The 20,551-nt window shown below is 43.5% G+C and overlaps 1 protein-coding gene and 1 pseudogene across 3 annotated transcripts in view; one reads left to right on the top strand and one right to left on the bottom strand.

Annotated features, from left to right (window-relative positions):
• RAI2 (retinoic acid induced 2) overlaps positions 1-20,551 on the top strand; it is a 375,422-nt gene that overhangs the window by 239,962 nt on the left and 114,909 nt on the right. The window lies entirely within an intron of this gene.
• LOC101088305 lies at positions 141-19,765 on the bottom strand (annotated as a pseudogene).

Below are 20,551 nucleotides of genomic sequence, written 5' to 3'. Positions count from 1 at the left end.
TGAAAATGTCCTGGCACAGGGATGTTTGCATGAATCAGGGAACGGATACAGTGGATCACACTGAGTGAAGATGCTCTGTACTGACAATTTTATCCCTGACCTGGCTCTGGTTGTCATTTCTCTGCGACTTGCCCATTCAGCTAGACCATAAAAACCTTAATAACCAGCTGAATGTTCTTGCAAAGAGGGCATGAAGCCCCAGGATTCTTTAATCATCTGTTGCAGTGGAAACAAGTGACAAGGTGGCCTGTTCTTCCGGGAATAATAATTCTGTCTTGTGGCTACTTCTCACATATGCTACACAGCTTCAAGAGATTTAGTCAGTCCTCTGTATTTTGTGTGTCTGGTCTCTGCTTTCTAAGGCCATCTGATTGTTCTCTCGTGCTTGAGATGGTCTCTGGGCTTTCAGAACTGTGAGCCACATCTGAGAATTTCGCTGAGCTGCAGGGATCAGGAAATTGGGGTTTTTCTTCCTTTTCTTACAGATCTTCAGATAACTGGGGCCAAAATGGTGCTTTGGCAGTAAGGAACATCAGTGCCTTCACTTTCCTTCTTTGCAGGTGTGGCAGTGATAACAGGAACGAAGGGATGATGGGCTCACTTAGGACAGTCTAAATACTAATCTTTCAGGGCCCAACAAGAGCAACACCTGTCTCTGGTCTAGAGAGTTCAGTTTTTTGCACTCAGTAACACTACCACTCATCCTCAGAAGCAGCTTCTCCACCAGTGTCATTAGTTACGGATGTGGTGTCCTCAAGATCCTTTTTTTTTTTTTCCCACTTCAATCACTTTTTTGTCACTTATGTTCCCGAATTTTTCACTTGTTTGCTCAGTGTTTGCAGCTTCACCTTTAACTCCAGCACCTAAGTGCTCTAATACCGACTCATTTAGAACCCACACATCATGTTGAGCACCTGAAACCATGGCAGCACCTAGTTCCTTCTCTAGGAGCTCAGTATTGACGTGGTGAGGTAGGCAGTATGGACACCATCCTCTCTGGTTCTTGTCCTGGAGTTAGAACTTTCCTCTGCACATTGCCTCAGATGATCTTGGCTCAGAGTATCTATGCTGCGGCCCAGGAGTGCTGACGACAAGACTCCTTAGCTTATCACAGACCGGGCTTGGATATTTCACAGAGACGCTCCGATGTCCAAATAGCTCCCGCAAAAGATCTCCGCCACAGGCTACCGAAGGCTACTTCACTATCATATGCTAGCCTAGATAATGCATGGCCGCTCCATTTCACCTGTGCGCCTGCCACCTGCAAACTCTGCAAAAGCAGCAGTTTTATCATACTCGTTGTACACATAAAATTAATCTGATTGATTTGGTCTGGGGAGAACCCGCAAGCACAATCAGATGTTGGACAGTGTGCAGAAGTTTTTAAATGATGTCCTCTTGGCACTGAAGAAATTGCAGTCTGTTGACCAAAACTTACAGCTATTCCATGGCTTGCTACACCTCAGCTGAATCTGCCAAGTGTTAGTCAGAGGTCCTAAGGCCTCTCAGCAGCATTTTGAAACTCATAGTAGCTGAGGATTTGTAAGAGACAGTTGCTGTCCTGCAACGATCTCTGTGCTCTCCTGTACTCTGTTGAATAGTGTCTCCCCCCAGCCCTCCAAATTCATGTACACTTGGGACCTTAGAATGTGACCTTACTTGGAAATAGGGTCTTTGCAGATATAATAAGTTAAGATGGGGCCATACTGGATTAGGATGGGCCCTGATGCAATGATTGGTGTCCTTATAAGCAGAGAAGAGGCCACAGAGTGACACACAGAGAAGTCCATGTGATGATGGAGACAGAGATCAGGGTGATGTGCCTGTGTGTCTGTGAGCTGGTCACCACCAGAAGCCAGGAAGAGGCAAAGAAGGATCTTTTCCTAGAGCCTTCAAAGGGAGCATGACTCTGCCAACAGCGTGAGCCTGGACTTCTGGCCTCCAGAACTGTGAAAGAATACATTACTGTTGTTTCAGGGCACCCAGTGTGTAGTAGTTTGTCATACCAGCCACGATAAATCCATACATCTTCTTTCTCTGTCCACACTTGGCATTATTTGCAATTCTTCTGTAAGTCCCACATCAGTGAGAAGAATCTTAGCATTGTGGTTCAGTGTGGTGACTCCGAAGCCAGATTACTTGGGTTTGAATCTTGACCCTTCCACTTATTAGCTGTGTGACCTTGAGCAACTTATTCCACTGCTCTGTGCCTCAGTTTTCCTGCCTGTAAAGTGGGGATTGAATGGATGGATGGATGGATGGATGGATGGATGGATGGATGGATGAATGAATAATGTTAAGGGTGTAGAACAGTACTTGGCACATAGGAAATGTTATTTGGCATTTGTTATATGAAAAAAAAGAACGTCTGTTGGTTTGAAATGGCCACATGGGAATGGGAACGGCTCCATAGAGGAGGAATTAGGACAGGAACTTGACCTTCAGAAATTGGGTAAGGCTGGTCAAAGTCCAGTGAAGAAACAGCGTGAGCAAAGGCTTGCTGGGAGTATGAGGGAAGGGGGCAACAAGACTGTCTTAGAGCAGGACTTCCCACTCTTTTCTCCATGATGGCCAGTGGTGAGACATGACATTTGCATACACATAGGATCAGGGTCAGTGAGGCTGCTTTGCAGTAGTGCCCTGGAGGTCACCAACCAAATTTCTAAGAGCCAAGGGGAAGCAGTACCTTGGCACATCTGAAACCCACTCCCAGAACCTTTTGGCAGCTCAGGGTTTGAATAGGACTTCTCAAACTCAAATGTGCATTAAAATGCACATTCTGACTCAGTAGGTCTATGGACTACACTTTGCCTCAAAATCCTTTCTACCCCAAGTGTGATGTATGAACCAATAACATCAACACCCTGAGAGCTGGTTAGAAATGCCGAATCTCTGGTCCTCCCATTCCCACCCCAAACCTAGTGAATCAGAATCTGCATTTTAATCAAGTTCTTAGCCGACTGAGACGCACTCTAGCATTTGAGAAGCCCTGGATTAGAAGACTCAGCCCAGCTTGCTAGAGGGGAGGATCTGGCCACCTTGTTCTCAGACCCAGCTATACATAAGACCCTTGAGGGAGGCTTTAAAAAATCCTGATGTCCAGGTCAAGGTGGCTCAGTTAAATCAAAATCTCTGCAAGTGGGGCCCTGGGGAATCAGTATTATCTTTTAAACTCCCTGGTGATTATAATTGTGCCTTCAGGGTTGAGAACCGCTGAGCTAGGGACAAACCTCTAAGCAGGGCTAGGAAGACACTGAGGGCACACGGAGTTCTTGATGGAGGGGTTCAGGCCCTTTCTTCACAGCCTGCCACAGCAGTTAGAGACATGGGCTCTGGAGCAATTAGGGCCTTGCCTGGGTTCAAATCTGGCTTTGTGCCACTTGCCAGCCATGCAATGTGCAAGGTACTTAGCCCCTCTTTGCCTCCACTTCTTTACAGTGGGGATGATAATGATAGTGACCGTGCCATAGGCTGTTTATGAGGATTAAATGAGCTAAAATGTACAGTGCTCGTTATAGTACTTGGCACAGAGTCAATGCCATGTAAGCGTTTGTCCATTTAAATACCTATATTTTACTCTTTTTGATTTGGGATTATGGAAGGGTCCTCACTTTCCTGGCACCCCACCCCATCTTCAGTGCTAGGTTCTTGGGCAGCAATCACACCTCTGATTAGGCGCTCAATAAATGTTTGAGGAATGCATGACTGAATGGTTACAATGCCCCCTTGTGTATTCAGTGGGAAGAAATAACAAAACATACAGTTGGGACATGGGACTTGCAGTGCTAAAACTGCTGGAATCCCAGGAAACCTGGGACAAGTTGGTTACCCTAAGTATGGACACCACTAAATGTCCACTTCCTCAAAGTACTCTTTCCACATAAGCGCAAAAAGAGATTCCCTGAGTTAACTCATTTGTGTGCACATAACAAAGGTAATGGCAGTTCACTTCCTGGCCATGGTGTATGTGTGCATACACACACACGTGCCCCAATAATAATAGTAACTAGAATGTAGTAATGGTGGCGCATAATATACACTGTGGCGAACAGTTTGCACACTTAAAAGGGAGCATCAGATGGCCTGATTCAAATGCTGGTTGTCTCACTTAATACTTTTGTGATATTGGGCACGCTTCTTAGTCTTTCTGTCCCTCCGTTACTCTATCTGCAAAGTGGAGACAATAATAGCACTCACATTTCAAAGTTGTTAGGAAAATAGATGTGTTCATACATGCAAAGCATTACCAGAATGTTAGACATATAATAAATTTGACTGATAATAGAGATGATGATGATGATGATGATGATGATGATGATGATGATGATGATTGCTGTCATTTTTGACACTCGCAGGCAACCTACATCCCTCTTCTGCTTCTCTCCCTTTTTCATCTCCCAGCCTCTTCCCTTTGCTTTCCCAGAGCCTATATGAGCCCTCTGCATCCTACCTTCTATTTCCGTTCCCTGCTCTCTCCCTCCCTCACCAGAGGGACCACAACAATTGTACCCTGCTTAGAAGATGGACAGAGCCCCCAGTTCACCCTGAGACACACGAACTGAATACATGCCTTATATTGTATGCCACGACAGCATTATGAACCTGTGTTAAGCAGCCTTAATCTGGATATAAGAAACAATACACTTATTTTTCTCCCTGTATTGGTAGATCAGAGCCAAGAGGTAGATGGCAGTGGACATGAACATCAGCAAATATTTGGTAAGTTCTATGCCTACGACCTTAAAGATAACATGTAGAATCATAAGCCAATCACTATTAAAATTAGGTTGTTACTGTTTAAAGAAAGAATGAACAAGTGTGCTGAGCAATATAGGTTTCTGGTGGAGCAGGAAGGCATTTCTCAACTTCATTCCATTCACTATTTCTCATCCGCAATTTGGAAAAAAGTATATTAGCCACATATCAGATATGCAGGAGATTAGAAAAATAACAAATACTTTCACTGGAGAGTAGGGATATAAAAGTAACATGACTCTTGCGGCGCCTGGGGGACTGAGTTGGTTAAGCATCTGACTCTCGATTTCAGCTCAGGTCACGATCTTATGGTTTGTGAGTTTTGAGTTCCGCACCAGGCTCTGCACTGATGGTGCGGAGCCTGCTTGGGATTCTCTCTCTCTCTCCCTCTCTCTGCCCCTCCCCCACTTGTGCTGTGTCTGTCTCTCTCTCCCTCTCCCTCTCTCCCTCTCCCTCTCTCCCTCTCCCTCTCTCCCTCTCCCCCTCTCCCTCTCCCCCTCTCCCTCTCCCCCTCTCCCTCTCTCCCTCTCTCCCTCTCTCCCTCTCTCCCTCTCTCCCTCTCTCCCTCTCTCCCTCTCTCCCTCTCTCCCTGTCTCTGCCTCTCCCCTACTCGTGCTGTGTCTGTCTCTCTCTTTCTCTCCTCTCTCTCTCTCTCTCTCTCTCTCTCTATATATATATATATATATATCTCAAAATAAATAAAATCATCTTTAAAAAAAGTAACATGACTCTTGAAGCAATGGGTGAAATATAGCCAGATGAGATTAACATGGATGAATGTAAATCTTGTGCAAGGGTCCAAATAAAACCGCACCTGAACATATATAAACTAATATATATTATATATTATTACATTCCATAGCAGGTGATTAATGTATTAATTTTTGTTATTTATTATATTTGACTATTGGTATATTATATATAATTATATAACAAATACTATAATAGCATATATTACCGCATATATAACATACAATTCTGCATATCCTTTGGACCCAGAAATTCTAGGAATTTACCCTAAAGAAAAATTATATGCATCGATGGGTGGAGGGAATGATAAAGAGAGAGCCTAGAAATTAAAGTCAGTGCAGAACTAAAATGATATTTAAAACTTGGAGGGCAACCTAAATACATGTCGGTGCTGATTGGTAATAAATTATGGTAAATGTAAACAAAAAAAGGAGGAATCCTTACATTTTGTGCTGAACCAACAGTGTTTCTCAAACTGGGATCTAAAAACATTATGCATTAGAATTTTCTGGGGGTGCTGGCTAAGCATATAGGTTCATAGACTATCCCCAGAATATGGAATGAGTGTCCTTAGGGGAGGGTCCAGGGAAATACTTTTTTAACAAGCACCCTTAGATATTCTGGTATACTCTTAAAATTTAACAATTACTGTATAAAAGAACATTTAATGGCACAGGAAAGTGTTTGTGATATAGTAAGTGACAAAACAAGTTCCAAATAATATGGTCCCTTTTATGTAAAAATACATAATTGTATAGAAGAAATTATGGAAGGATAAAGGCCAAAATTATAGCCATAGTTAATTTAATGTTATATGACATTAATGGCATAAATGTGCAGATGGATAGTTCCATTTTATTCTGTACTTGTCATATAATACCTGGAATATTCCATTTGAGGAGGTAAAATCTATTTAGATTCAAGCAGTGTGGTGTATAGGGGTGCCTGGGTGGCTCAGTCAATTAAGTATCTGACTCTTGATTTCGCCTCAGGTGGAGCCCCACATCGGGCTCCACGCTGACAGTGCAGAGCCTGATTGGGATTCTCTCTGTCCCACTCTCTCTGTCTCTCTCAAAATAAATAAATAAACATCTTTAAAAAAACAGTATGGTGTATAAAGACAATGGAGAGGAGGAGTCAAAGCTGGATCCAGTGTTTGGAAGAATGGTGATGCATTAATGGAGCAAGAAAGTCACAAAGGGAAGAAAGATGAGTTGGTTTTGAACATGGCAAATTTGAGGTATGGAGGCACGTCCAGCAGTTGGGATTCTGGGTCTAGAATTCAAGAAATTGAGCGGGGCTAGAGGTGTAGATTTAAAGACAGTAAAAGGTGTAGGACTGGATTAATCAGGGAGGAAAATCGAATAGAGATAGAAGAGAAGGTGGCTAAGATTAGCTCCCTAAAGAATGCCCTTGATTAGTGGAAAGGAAAGGAAGAAAAGGCAAAGGAATAAAGACGGCATGATCAGAAAGTTAAGAGCATGAACCAGTACAATCCAGCATTACCAACCACCCCACAAAAGAAAGAGTTTCAGGGAGGAAGAGAAGGTCAAAGAGGATGAAGATGAAGCATCGTTGGCCACTGGACTGTACAGATAGGTCAGTGGGGACTTTCCACAGAGTTGTTTTGAAGAATGGTGGCATCTGTAGCCAGGTGGCAAGGAGTTGAGAAACAGTCATGTGGTGAGGAAGGCCATTGCTACATTCTGAAGTTACATAGTAGCCTCCCTCATTATAGAGAAATGACTCCTTGCCTTTCGAGCTCCTTTTCAAGATGAAGCTGGGACAATTTCCCCGGGCATTCTTTTTCCCAGAAAGAACGAACGGGGATTGGGGTTCTTTGTTCTTTCATGGAACTTTAAATCACCCTCGTGCAGTGTAATTTTTGAGAGGTCATTAATTTTTCCCCTCCCTGCACAGTTCCCTTTCTTCCCCGCCTCTGTTTTCTTGTCATGGTGAAGGTTTGGGGCTGGATAAAGAGTAGAAGTTACCTACAACACATTTCCTTTCCTGGTTTTTGTTTCCAAAAGGCTCGATCCCTCCAGGGAATTGTAATGGTGTCCTAGAGTGTGAGGCAAGAAAGGTAACACTTTTGAGGAAAACAAAAAGGGTTTCTGAAGGAATTCCTCTGACTTGGGACAGGAGAGATAAGTCTAAGAGCCTAGAGGACACTGGGTCCCTACATTCTTCATCCTGATAGGACCAGGAGGAGGCAGATTTCAGATAAGGAAGCTGAGAGAAGGAGGACCAAGGCCTAAGCTTCCAGCCAGCAAGGGCTTTAGAACCAGCAGCCTGGGGAGGTGAAGGGACCCTGTGCACTGGATCTGTGACATCTCAATGATAATATCTCTGGCAGGTCCAGACGGTCATCCTGATATCTTAGCACTGCCTGAGACACAGAGCCTCGATGCACTTAGAAGAGTGGGAGAGGGGCACCTGGGTGGCTCAGTCGGTTAAGCATCAGACTTTGGCTTCAGGTTATGATCTCACGGTTAGTGAGTTCGAGCCCTGCATCAGGGTCTATTCTGACAGCTCGGAGCCTGGAGTCTGCTTCAGATTCTGTGTCTCCCTTTCTCTCTTAATGTTTAACAAATAAACATTAAAAAAAAAATTAAAAAAGAGAGAGAAGAGTTGTGGAGAGGACCCAAGGATGCCTGGGACTGAATTTCCAGCTTGGCAGGATGGGTCTGGTTGCTTTATAGAAAATAAAACAAAATCGTGTGTCCTGCTCACCTGGCTTTGTGGATTGAGATTTATATCTGCTGTGCTAGAGGAAGTGAGGCTCATATTCTCAAGCAAGATGAATGTTTTCTTTACCTGAAGGTCTCCAGATGATGTGACAGCTGGTGTCTAAGTCATAGTCAGTGTGGTAGGGTATCTAGAGGAGGGTGAAAATAGTGACCTCATTGTGTGAGAAAATGGATTCTTGTCCATCTCTGCTGCCTGAGCTTCCTATAGCTTTGGCCAAGATATTTCATCTCTCCAGGCCTGAGCTTTCTCATATGTAAAATGAGCACATTAGATTAAGAGAGTGCTCAGGGTCCTCCCACATTCTGAGGCTCTTTGGCATGGCTCTCTCCCTTTGCATGGTAAACGGACTTTCTTCTCCCCGAGGAGTGAGGTGGATGAACCTGCTGAGGCACAGTCAGCTTCGACTAGCCTGTGCGAGGAGATCAGCGAGTTGAGGCAGCTTGCGTTACTGAGGAGGCTACGAGTGTGTGTTTCAATCTGTGCAGTTGCGGCATTTCAGATACAGTGTGTGAGTCTCTGGGGATTTCACTGGGCCGGGCAGAGGGTGATGAAACTACCAAGTTTGCTTCTTAAGCTTGGACCATGCGTGAAGATGGGTTTTCATACTTGTCTCACAGGGCTAATTTATCACTCTGGAGAGCAATTTCTCATTAACACAATGTCAATACTGCTGGGGATTGGCTAGACCACCTTTGGAAGAGGTTAAATTACCTTTTAATCGGCGTATGGAAGAACAAAGCTCTGTTCCATTATGGCATTGCCGCCTTGCTAATTTGATATTTGATAGAAAAACCGAGGCAGTTCTAACTATACCTGTGTGATACAAGCAGGATTATTTCCAGAGTGGCGGAAGACAGGAAAGGAGGGTTTCTGCAGCTGTTATCCAAACTGGCATAATTGATGTGGGTGCAGTGGGTTATAGCTAATGGTCTGTGTTTAATTATGGAGGCAGTGACACCAGACCTCGAGGATGATAAGGCACTAACCAGATGATGTACCGCTTTTTCAGTTATGAGCTTGCTGGAGAGGGTCAGTACAGTGGCAAGATGGTCTAAATTCCATGTTTCTCCTGGGATTCGGGTTTAGTCCTTGAGAAGCACAGGACTATATTCATAAGATGGATCCAAATTCACACTGACAAAGTCTCCTGGGAGAACAATCACACAAAGGCCCCAGACAAAAGTGCTTTCAAATCCAGCGCTCTAAGAATTTATTCTCCATTGAAACCAGGATAATTTACATTGATATGTACCTAAAACTCAGCAGCCATAGTGGAAAGATAGAATTTTTCATCTTGTTTCATTCATCAGAGCAATCAACAACAAAAACACTTTTGTTCACTAGCTTATTGGACTGCATATCATCACACTATATCATTATTAATTTTTAGAAATAGAACTTTCAGGTTTTAGCTGGACACCTGGCTGCCCAGCTAGAGACTATGGTTCTCAGCCTCTGGGGCAAGAGTGTGAGACCACGTGACTCCCTTTTAAGCAATAAGAAAGGAGCAGAAGTGACTGTGTGTAATGTCTGGGTCATGCTCTTAAAGGGAACTTCATCTTCCACTTCTTCTTTTCCCCTTCTTGTGGGTGAAAGTGAGGTTGTGATGGGTGGTGGTTCAGTTTCAGTCTTGAAGATAAGGAAAACACCTATAGGGTTTTGTACATTTTCTCCTTAAAAAAATTTTTTTTAACATTTATTTCTTTTTGAGAGAGAGACAGAGTGCGAGCAGGGGAGGGGCAGAGAGAGGAGGAGACACAGAATCCAAAGCAGGCTCCAGGCTCCAGGCTCTGAGCTGTCAGCACAGAGCCAGACACAGGGCTCGAACTCACAAACGGCAAGATCATGAGTGGATCCGAAGTCAGACACTTTAACCGACTGAGCCACCCAGGCGCACCATGTACGTTTTCTCTTTAAATTGCCCAAGCCGAGGGCACCTGGGTGGCTCAGTCGGTTAAGCGTCCAACTTCGGCTCAGGTCGTGATCTCACTGTTTGTGAGTTCTAGCCCCACGTCGAGCTCTGGGCTGACAGCTCAGAGCCTGGAGCCTGGAGCCTGCTTCCAGTTCTGTGTCTCATTCTCTCTCTGCCCCTCCCCCACTTGTGCTCTGCCTTTCTCTATCTCTCAAAAATAAATAAATGTAAAAAAAAATTTTTTTTTTAAATAAAGTGCACAAGCCGAGCCAGTGAAGTAGACAGGTGGGGAGTGGTTGGAGCATCTATTTGATAGGGAGGAGGCTGGGGCTCAGAGAGGCCAGACCTTTTTTCCTCAGTCACATACTATGTGAACTCAGAGCCACATCTTGAACCCAGGTGTCATGACTCCGATTCCAGTGCTCCTTTTACTATAAAATTGCCTCTTCATCCTTGGAGACCTTAAGACATAGCCCTATATGTTCATCAGAGGGAAATCTGCATTCATTGAAACTCCTGCTGTTTTGGTGGCTTAAGCATCCCCGTGTAGCTCTTATCCTCTCCTTTCCACTTCCTCCCGACTGCCCACCCCACAAACAGCAAAAAAGCAAAGCTCTGTAAAGCAGGGTTTTTAAAAATGGTCGATGGCCTTGGTTAATATCAGAACTTTCAAGGATCGGTGGGGAGAAGGAGTTGCAGTGGGAGGACTGTTTTATCAATGACACTGTTTAGAAGTGCCAGCACACGGGGTAATAAAAAGCAGAACAACTTTTAGTCAGTGTTATTATTGTTTTAAAATTCTCTACAGGCATTGGACCCGTCATTACCTGTACCTGCTTTTTGCTTGTACCTTGGATGGACCACTTCTATTACCCACTCCCTGTTTAGTATGCTACAAAACAATAGTAATGAAGGAAAGCAAAATCACAAAATGCAAAATCCAATGAGCTCTTGCCTTGCTGTGTTTGATATGTATACATGTCCAGGAAGTGGCTGGGATGTTTTTACCAATTGTTGCCTGTTACATTTAGAAGAGCTTCTGTAAAGAAAAGGAGAGCTTGTCTGTTTCCTTGGGTTTTTCCTTCTGTCTTATCTCCATAGTTACAAGAGTTGGTTCTGTGCATTTTTTTTTAAAGCTGGCATCTCGCCCAACTTAAATTGATTATAAAGGTTGGGAGGGACAGTCGAGATCTGCAGCTTGATTCCCGGTAAGTTGGCTGTTTGGGAGGATAGCACTGACAGCCGAAACAGCCTGCAGACAGGAAGGCAAGTCTAGAGATTCCCTTGTTTATTATGGAGCGCCGAATGACTCACTGGGTTGTGCTCTTCCTTGGAGGAACACAGAAAGATAAGTTTCTGAGTGCCTGGCAGAAATCACAGATCCTTTCCTCAAAGGCTTTATAGCAGAGTTGCCAGATTAAAGACAGGACACCAGTTAAATGTGCATTTCAAATAAGCAGCAGCTATGTTTTAGTATAAGTATGTCCAAACTATTAAATGGAATATAGTCTACTAATAGATACAGGATACCCAGTTAAGCTTGCATTTCAGAAATGCAAATTTTAACAAAGCATCCTGTATTTTTATTTGGTAAATCTGACAGCCCTACTTCTAGAAATCTAGCAAGATTTCATGAAATAGTCTCTTTCAACTCAGGAAGAGCCAATGCTGTTTTTCCCTTGCAAGGTGATGCGGGCTGTTTGGATGTGTTTATTGGAGGGGTGGGGACATGTAGGGGAGAAGATCAAGGGGAAAGAGACTGGACTGGAAGACAGGAGACTGAGATCTGAGTCCTCTGCCAGCAACTGGCTGTGTGAAGCTGGACAAGGTGCTTCACCTGTCTGAGCCTTAGTACCCTAAAAGGAGAGGATTAAATGGTCCCTCTAAGGATAAAATGATCCTGTAGTCCTGTGTTCTTCCCCATGCTACAAATATTATGATGGAATTCATTTTCCCCAGAGATGATGTAGATTGGTGCTGTCCAATAGAAATAAAATGCAAGCTACATGTGTGGCTTTAGATTTTCTAGTAGCCACATTATAAAAGTCAAAAGAAACAGGTGAAATTAATTTTACTAGTATATTTTATTGAACCAGTTATATTAAGATATTATCATTTCAGTATGTAATCAATATAAAAATCATTAATGAGATAGTTTACATTCTTTTCTTTGTACTGAGTCTTCAAAATCTGCTGAGGATCCTTGTGGCGCAACTCACTTCAGACTAACCACATTTAAAGTACCAACCCACATGTAGCTATTACACAGCACAAGTAGAGACTAAATAACTAAATAGATGGATAAATGAATAAATTGTAGAGTTTAACAAGCTCAAAAGTGAGAAATCTGTAGTGGGTTATGGAGAAAACTTAGGCTATTTAAGAACATATTCATAAGCTTTTTAAAATTACCATACAGTTGGCCCTTATTATTCATGGATTCCATGTTTGTGAATTCACCTGCTTGCTACAATTTATCTGTAACCCTCAAATCAATACTTGTGGCATTTTGCAGTCATTTGTGAATGTGACATATGTGCAGGGTGACAAATTTGAGTTGTGCAATGCGCATGTTCCCACCTGGGGAGGAACAAGGTGATGTTCTGCTTTCTTGTATCAGCTCTCATACTGCACAGAAGGTCCTTTTTGTGGTCTGTTTAGTGTCATGGTTTTTGCATGTTTTGTGCCTTTTGTGGGTGATTTCACTGTTTAAAATGGCCCCCAAGAATAGTGCTGAAGTGCTTTCTAGTGCAAGAAGGCTGAGCTGTGCCTCATGGAAAAAATGTGTGTTAGATCAGCTTCTTTCTGGCTTGAGCTGGAGTGCCATTTGCCATCAATTCAATGCTAATGAATCAACTCTATAGTAAATGAGGTTCTTTAAAGAGGAACACACATAAAACAAGGTTCCGTATTGATCCAGAAGTGTTGTGACCTGAGGTTCACGGACAAGGGTAATGGCTCAGTATTCACCAATACCAGTTCACCCCATGACTACCGCGAATAATGAGCATCAACTGGACTTTGTTTTTTAGAATAGTTTTAGATTTACAAAAAAGTCGAACAGATCGTATAAAGATTTCCTGTATACCCACCTTCTGAACACAGTTTCTCCTATTGTTGACATGTTACATCAGTATGGTACGTTCATTACAATTAATGAACCAATATCGATACATTATTACTAAGTGAAGTAGTTTCTTCATATTTGCTTGGCTTTTACTTAATGCCACTTTTCCGGATATCAGGACTCCACATTACACGTAATTGTCACATCTCGTCCTTGGCCGTGATGGTTTCTCAGACTTCCCTTGTCTTTGATGACCGTGATAGGTTTGAAGAGTACTGGGTAGGTATGTTGTAGAATGCTCCCCTTGCTGGGATTTATCTGATGTTTTTCTCATGATTGGGCTAAAGTTATGGGTTTGGGGAGGAAGATCACAGATGTAAAGTGCCATTTTCATCACTTGATATCAAGGGTATGTGCTGTCAACATGACTGATGATATTGGCTTTGGTCACCTGCCTGAGGTAGTGTTCCAGATTTTTCCACTGTGAAGTTAGTCTTTATTCCCCTTTCCATGCTGTCTTCTTTAGAAGGAAGTCATTATGGGTAGCCCACACCTAAGGAGTGGGGAGTTGTGTTCTACCTCCTTGAGGGTGAATTATCTACATAATTTATTTGGAATTCTCCTGCACAGGAGAGTGTCTCTTCCCCTCCATTTGTTAAGATATTCAGTGATTTATTTATATCAGTAGGGACTCAGGGATATTTATTTTATATTTTGGGTTAGAACCCAATACTACTTTATATATTTTGTTGCTCAAATTCGTCCAGCTTTGGCGATGGGGAGCTTTCTCAGTTTACCCTTCTGACCAGTTAACATACTCTATCATTGTATATGTGTGTGCATGAGCGGGGAGGGGAGGGGAGAGGGAGAAGGAGAGGGAAAGAGAAAGCACTTCCTTACTTTCTGGCACTACAAGATACTCCAGGCTCATTCTGTATATTTCCTGGAATCAACAATTTCTCCAAGGAGCCCTGGTTCCTTTTATTGGAGACTAGTATTAGAAACAAGTATCTGGGAAGTAGGTTTGCTCGTTGTTACTGGGCTATTGTGGCTCAGCTGACAGAGCAAAGAAATATAAGTGTGTATACTAACCCATACACACATACATCTCTATAAATATTTCTATATATATCCACCTGTATCCATATTAAACTAAACCTAAATTCATACTGATGTCTCCAACTAATCCATTACCACATGGATCGTTCTAGCCTCCTCCCCTTGCTGATCTGTAAATTTCCACTCCAACAGTGAGAAATCTGGCTGCCACCATCTGCCATCCATGTACTTAATTGTTCAATTCCAGTGTACATGCATTGAGGTATTTGCTATACAGGAGTACTATAGGCTTATATAAAATGAATTTATTGCCATTATAAAATTGTCATATGTTTAATAAAGAAAATAGGAAAACTAGATACAAATTGAGAAAAAGCATCAAAAGTAGGCCCCATCACCCCAATACAACCTTTGCTGATATTCAGGGTTATTTTCTTCCCTTCTACCTTCTCACTGGCTCTTTAAAACCAGCCAGACTCTCGCCACACCCCCTAAAGCCACTAGTAGCCACCTCTCAGGACCCTTCCTGTCTCCCACTGTGTGGGCACTAACTCCAGTCTCCATACCTAGAAGCTGACCTGCTCTTCACCCTTGGCCATCCCAGGGACACCAGCATTGCCTTATTTCACCTCTTGAAATGAGACACTGATTTGTCTCAGACCCTACTCCCTAGCTCCCACACCTCAAGACCCAACTCCAGCCTTGTCCTGGTTCCAGTCTCGTTCCTACTATCACCTTTTGGTCCACTTTTCGTAGTTGTAGTCATGTTTTAGGTATGATTTTGAATGTTACTTTTTCTGTCTTAACATTATGCTCATAAGCATATTCCATGTTACTGCAGTTTTCCTAATCACCATTTTCCTGTGTTTGTTCCATCAACAGGATTTACCATGTTTTTTTTTAAACTATATCTTATCAGAAACCTGAGCAGTCCCAATTTCCAGCTATTATAAGTCCCCCTGAAATGACACCTTAGTACCCTATAGCCTTTTCTGTATTTAGAACAAATAAGACACATTAGAATATATTTAGAGTCACTCCCAGAAATTGAGTTATTAAATCAAAGAGTGTTTGAAATTTTCAATGTACATTAGTAAATTTCTTAAACCTGTGTGGTACTAATTCAGCTTAGGTTTCCTGTTGAAAGAGGCGGCCTCAGGTTTCCCACTCCCTAGCCCCAGAGGGCTGCCTTTGGGTATTCTTGGAAGAAACAGCAAGGACCCCAGATCTGACCCAGTGAGGCGATTCTTTGGTTTTCTTTTTATATTATGATATGAATCCAGATATACTACAGACAAATCAGGGCCTCAAAGCATTGTAGTAATGGTAGCTGACATTTACTGTGTGACGGGCACTCTTTCTGACACTTTTACCGGTATTCAAGAATTTCATTCTCGCAACACTAAAAGGTGGACATCTGCTGATCTCCATTTTACGGATGGAGATACTGAGGCATAGAGAAATTAAAGAACTTGCCCAAGATCACTTCGTCCATACATGGTACAGACAGGATCTGAACTCAGGCAGTCTCATGCCAGAAGCCATTCTCTTGATGCCCCAGTTCTGGCTATGTGAGATGAAAACTATTTATTTATTTATTAAAAATTTTTAATGAAAACTCTTTTTTAAAAATGTTTATTAGAGAGAGAGAATGCACAAATGGGGAAGGAGCAGAGAGAGAGAGAGAGAGAGAGAGAGAGAGAGAGAATGAGAGAGAATCCCAAGCAGGCTCCACACCACTGGCACGGAGCCTGACATGGGGCTCGAACCCACGAACTGTGAGTGAGATCATGACCTGATCCAAAATCAAGAGTTGGGAGCTTAACCACCTGAGCCCCTCAGGCACCCCATGATGAAAACTCCTAATAAAACAGTCACCTTTGGACACCTGAGTGGCTCATCTGGTTGAACATTGGACTTCAGCTCAGGTCATGATCTCACAGTGGGTGAGTTGGAGGCCCCCATGGGGCTCAACGCTGATAGCACCGTAGAAGCTGTCAGCGCAGAACCAGCTTTGGATCTTCTGTACCCCTCTCTCTCTGCCCCTCCCTCACTTGCACTCTCTCTCAAAAATAAACCTTAAAAAAAACCCAGTCACCTCAGTGCTGTGTATTATATACTCTTTCCCAATATCAGCATTATAAAGGGTGCACCCTTGTCATTCTATGTGTCTTTTTTTTTTAAAGTTTCCATTATAGAAAAACTTATTTAAATGGGTCAAAGAGCACTATGAATAAAGGTTACTTTCTTTACTGACAAGCTTTGCAAAAGAGAAATTTACATTTCTTCTGATTAAAAGTGTATCACAGATATAGGTAATGGTTCAGTTTCTAGCAAAGAAGGAAGTGCAAGGTGCTGAGCTGAGCTTATCAACTAACACATGGGCTTTCCTTGTTCCGTGTGGACTAGTCTTTCCCCACTGCCTCAGTGATTCCTAGAAACAATCTTGAAAAAGGTGCATGACTGTAGAAAATGTTTTCTTATTTACAAAAAAAAAAGGGGCGCCTGGGTGGCGCAGTCGGTTAAGCGTCCGACTTCAGCCAGGTCATGATCTCGCGGTCTGTGAGTTCGAGCCCCGCGTCGGGCTCTGGTCTGATGGCTCAGAGCCTGGAACCTGTTTCCAATTCTGTGTCTCCCTCTCTCTCTGCCCCTCCCCTGTTCATGCTCTGTCTCTCTCTGTCCCAAAAATAAATAAACGTTGAAAAAAAATTTAAAAAAAATCATTTCCTTATTTTTCTGCATATAATGTCTAAGAATTGTCCTTCCTATACAAGTAAGGGCATCTGGTTGCTGTGGTCTTCAATAGCTGGAAAAAGCAAAGGAGACGATTTAAAAAATGGCCTTTGAAAAGGTTAAGATTCCCTCCACCATCCCTGGTATAACCATGTTAGTTACGGTAATACTAGAATCTCAGTAGATGAATCCAGCAGCTGTTTATTTCCCACTAATGTCAAGTTCCGTTGGCAGGGCCCTTGTTCAGCAGGTGGCCTTCCATGGCCTCCCTCAGGGCCCAAGCTCCCTCCATCTTGAGATAGGTTCTCAGCATCAGTGAATGGGGAAAGAGACCCTGCAGGAGGTACCCTTGCTTCTTAAGCACCTCAGCCCAGAAGTGAGATGTGTATTTCCACTCACGTTGTGCTCCTAACGAGCAGTCAAAGAGCCACCCGCCGCCGGAGTGTGGGAAATGGACTCCCTGACTAGGCAGCTGCTTTCCAGCCACACCTCAACGTCTTGGAGGGAAAGGCCAATCCTGATGGCTAGTGCATCATCTCTGCCATGAGAACCTTAGATGGAATGAGCCAGGTCCTCAGAATGTTGAAGCCAGCAGAAATGGTGCAAGACTGCCAAGGAAACAATCAACAAAACTAAAAGGCAGCCGACGGAATGGGAAAACATATTTGCAAATGACATCTCGGACAAAGGGCTAGTATCAAAATCTATAAAGAGCTCACCAAACTCCACACCTGAAAAACAAATAATCCAGTGAAGAAATGGGCAGAAAACATGAATAGACACTTCTCTAAAGAACACATCCAGATGGCCAACAGACACATGAAAAGATGCTCAACGTCACTCCTCATCAGGGAAATACAAATCAAAACCACACTCAGATTTCACCTCACGCCAGTCAGAGTGGCCAAAATGAACAAATCAGGAGACTATAGATGCTGGCGAGGATGTGGAGAAACGGGAACCCTCTTGCATTGTTGATGGGAATGCAAACTGGTGCAGCCACTCTGGAAAACAGTGTGGAGGTTCCTCAAAAAAAATTAAAAATGGACCTACCCTATGACCCAGCAATAGCACTGCTAGGAATTTACGCAAGGGATACAGGAGTGCTGATGCATAGGGGCACTTGTACCCCAATGTTTATAGCAGCACTTTCAATAATAGCCAAATTATGGAAAGAGCCTAAATGTCCATCAACTGATGAATAAAGAAATTGTGGTTTATATACACAATGGAATACTACGTGGCAATGAGAAAGAATGAAATCTGGCCCTTTGTAGCAACGTGGATGGAACTGGAGAGTGTTATGCTAAGTGAAATAAGTCCTACAGAGAAAGACAGATACCGTATGTTTTCACTCTTATGTGGATCCTGAGAAAGTTAACAGAAGACCATGGGGAAGGGGAAGGAAAAAAAAAAGAGGTTAGAGAGGGAGGGAGGCAAACCATAAGAGACTCTTAAAAACTAAGAACAAACTGAGGGTTGATGGGGGTGGGAGGGAGGGGAGGGTGGGTGATGGGTATTGAGGAAGGCACCTTTTGGAATGAGCACTGGGTGTTGTATGGAAACCAGTTTGACAATAAATTTCATATTTAAAAAAATAAAAAAGAAATGGTACAGGAGGGTGCTCCATGGAACCATCTAGAGAGCACCAACCCCACACTCTCTGCTGACCTGTGCCACGTGTCCCCCAGCTTCCACTGGCTACTGAAATGAGAAGAGAGCTATCTTCCTGATCACTGGACACAGAAATCCTGGAGAAATCTTGGTGGTTTGACTACAAACTGAGCACAGAATAAGAAGAGTTAATGAGGCATGTGGAACAAACAAATGGAAGTGGTGATGTGGGCTGGTTTATCCATGGGCACTGCCTTAGTTAAGCAACATCAGAACTGCCTGATGTTTTAAAATAAAACAAAACCAAAAAACCAGATGCTCTCTAACTGCATGGCCTTGTGCCTGACATTGGCCACTCTGGGGCTTAGTTTATGCAAAAATAATGATGTGGGCCCAATTGTTTCCAAAGCATCTTCTATGATCCTATGACCTATGAACTACAGAATGGTAATGAGCACTTCCAGAGCCCTGAGCAAAGCCCCCTGTAACATATCTTGATCTGGCTGCTGGTGGCACAGATGTGTTTACTTTGTAAGCATTCACTGAGCTGTACACTTAGGATCTGTGCACTTGCCTTTATGTATGTTGTCCTTCCATTTTAAAAGTTTATAAAGGAAAACAAACCCTTGTCACCTTATCCACCTCTCTTCAAATAAGGAGCCTAACATGGTTTTCAAAGTCCAATTCAGGCCATGAAACATGCACAGGATGTAGACATCCTTCGCTGGACATGTCCCCAAGATCTTCCCCCCTGCACTCGGTGTCTCTGGGATGGGGGAAGGGCAACTACCTGTTTCTTTTCTATTATTAAATTTTTTTTTAAATATTAAAACATTTTTTAATCAAGTGTATTTATTTTGAGAGAGAGAACACACAGGAGGGACAGAGAGAGAGGGAGAGAGGGAGAGAGAGCTCCACACTATGACAGCGTGGAGCCTGATGCTGCGTTTGAACCCACAAACCATGGGATCATGACCCAAGTCGAAATCGAGAGTCGGTCACTTAACTGACTGAGCTACCCAGAAGCCCTGGAAACTACCTATTTCAAATGCTCTCAGACTTTTCTGGAATCCCTGCTCCTCATAGACCTCAAGTCCAGGGAAGGAGAAAGTGAGGCCAAACATGTCCATAATCTTTAAGCCCACTGACTGGTTTTCAGTGACTCTTGGCAGAATCTTTAGCAGGTCTCCTTGGTACTGGGCATGTCACATCTCTGGCCATCAGCCACATGTTGTAGGCCCCTCTGAATAGTCCCTGTTTTCAGGCAGTTCCTGAGTCAGAGGTCATTCTTATGCATGTGACCTCATCTTCAGACCACACCAGATTGGGCAGAGATGGACATGTGTCCCAAGAACAGCAGATCTAGAGGTGACCAGAAGCCAAGTGGCAGCCTAGAGTAAAAGTTCCACATCAGTAGAGATGATGGAGATTAACTGGCACAACTCAATCATCCTGGGGACCTGGGTGTGTGTGACAGATACAGAGTCAGGCAGGTGGGGGAGAGCAGAAGAGGAGAGGTGCCTGACAGAAGCCCGGCAGAAGGGCCTTGAGGAGGAGGAGTCACGAGCGGCCGTGTCCATGAACAAGCTTTGCACAGGCAGAAACCAAGAGATTAGCCGGCTAGAAGCTGAGGCAGTTGATTGGCAGGAGCAGGCACAAAAATCCCAGCGATGAGGACACTGAGTCACAGAGATGGCAGAGCCTAGAAAAGGCGGCCATGAAGCCATGAGCTGCCAGCAAAGAGGCCCCACAGCTCCGTTCAGGCTCCCCTGAGGCCACCCCTGCTGTTCTTTCCCCGTGTGAGCACAAGGTCAAGGCTACTGTCACCTTTATTTAATCTCTCAGTTCCCACATCCATAAAATGGGGCCAATAATAATGCCTCCTTCTCAGCATTTTATGGAGTTTAAGT

Source organism: Felis catus, chromosome X (assembly GCF_018350175.1).
Source record: "Felis catus isolate Fca126 chromosome X, F.catus_Fca126_mat1.0, whole genome shotgun sequence".
NCBI classification, from domain to species: Eukaryota; Metazoa; Chordata; class Mammalia; order Carnivora; family Felidae; genus Felis; species Felis catus.
The sequence above is the reverse complement of the archived record's forward strand: the minus strand, read 5'-3'. Positions and strand labels throughout refer to the sequence as shown.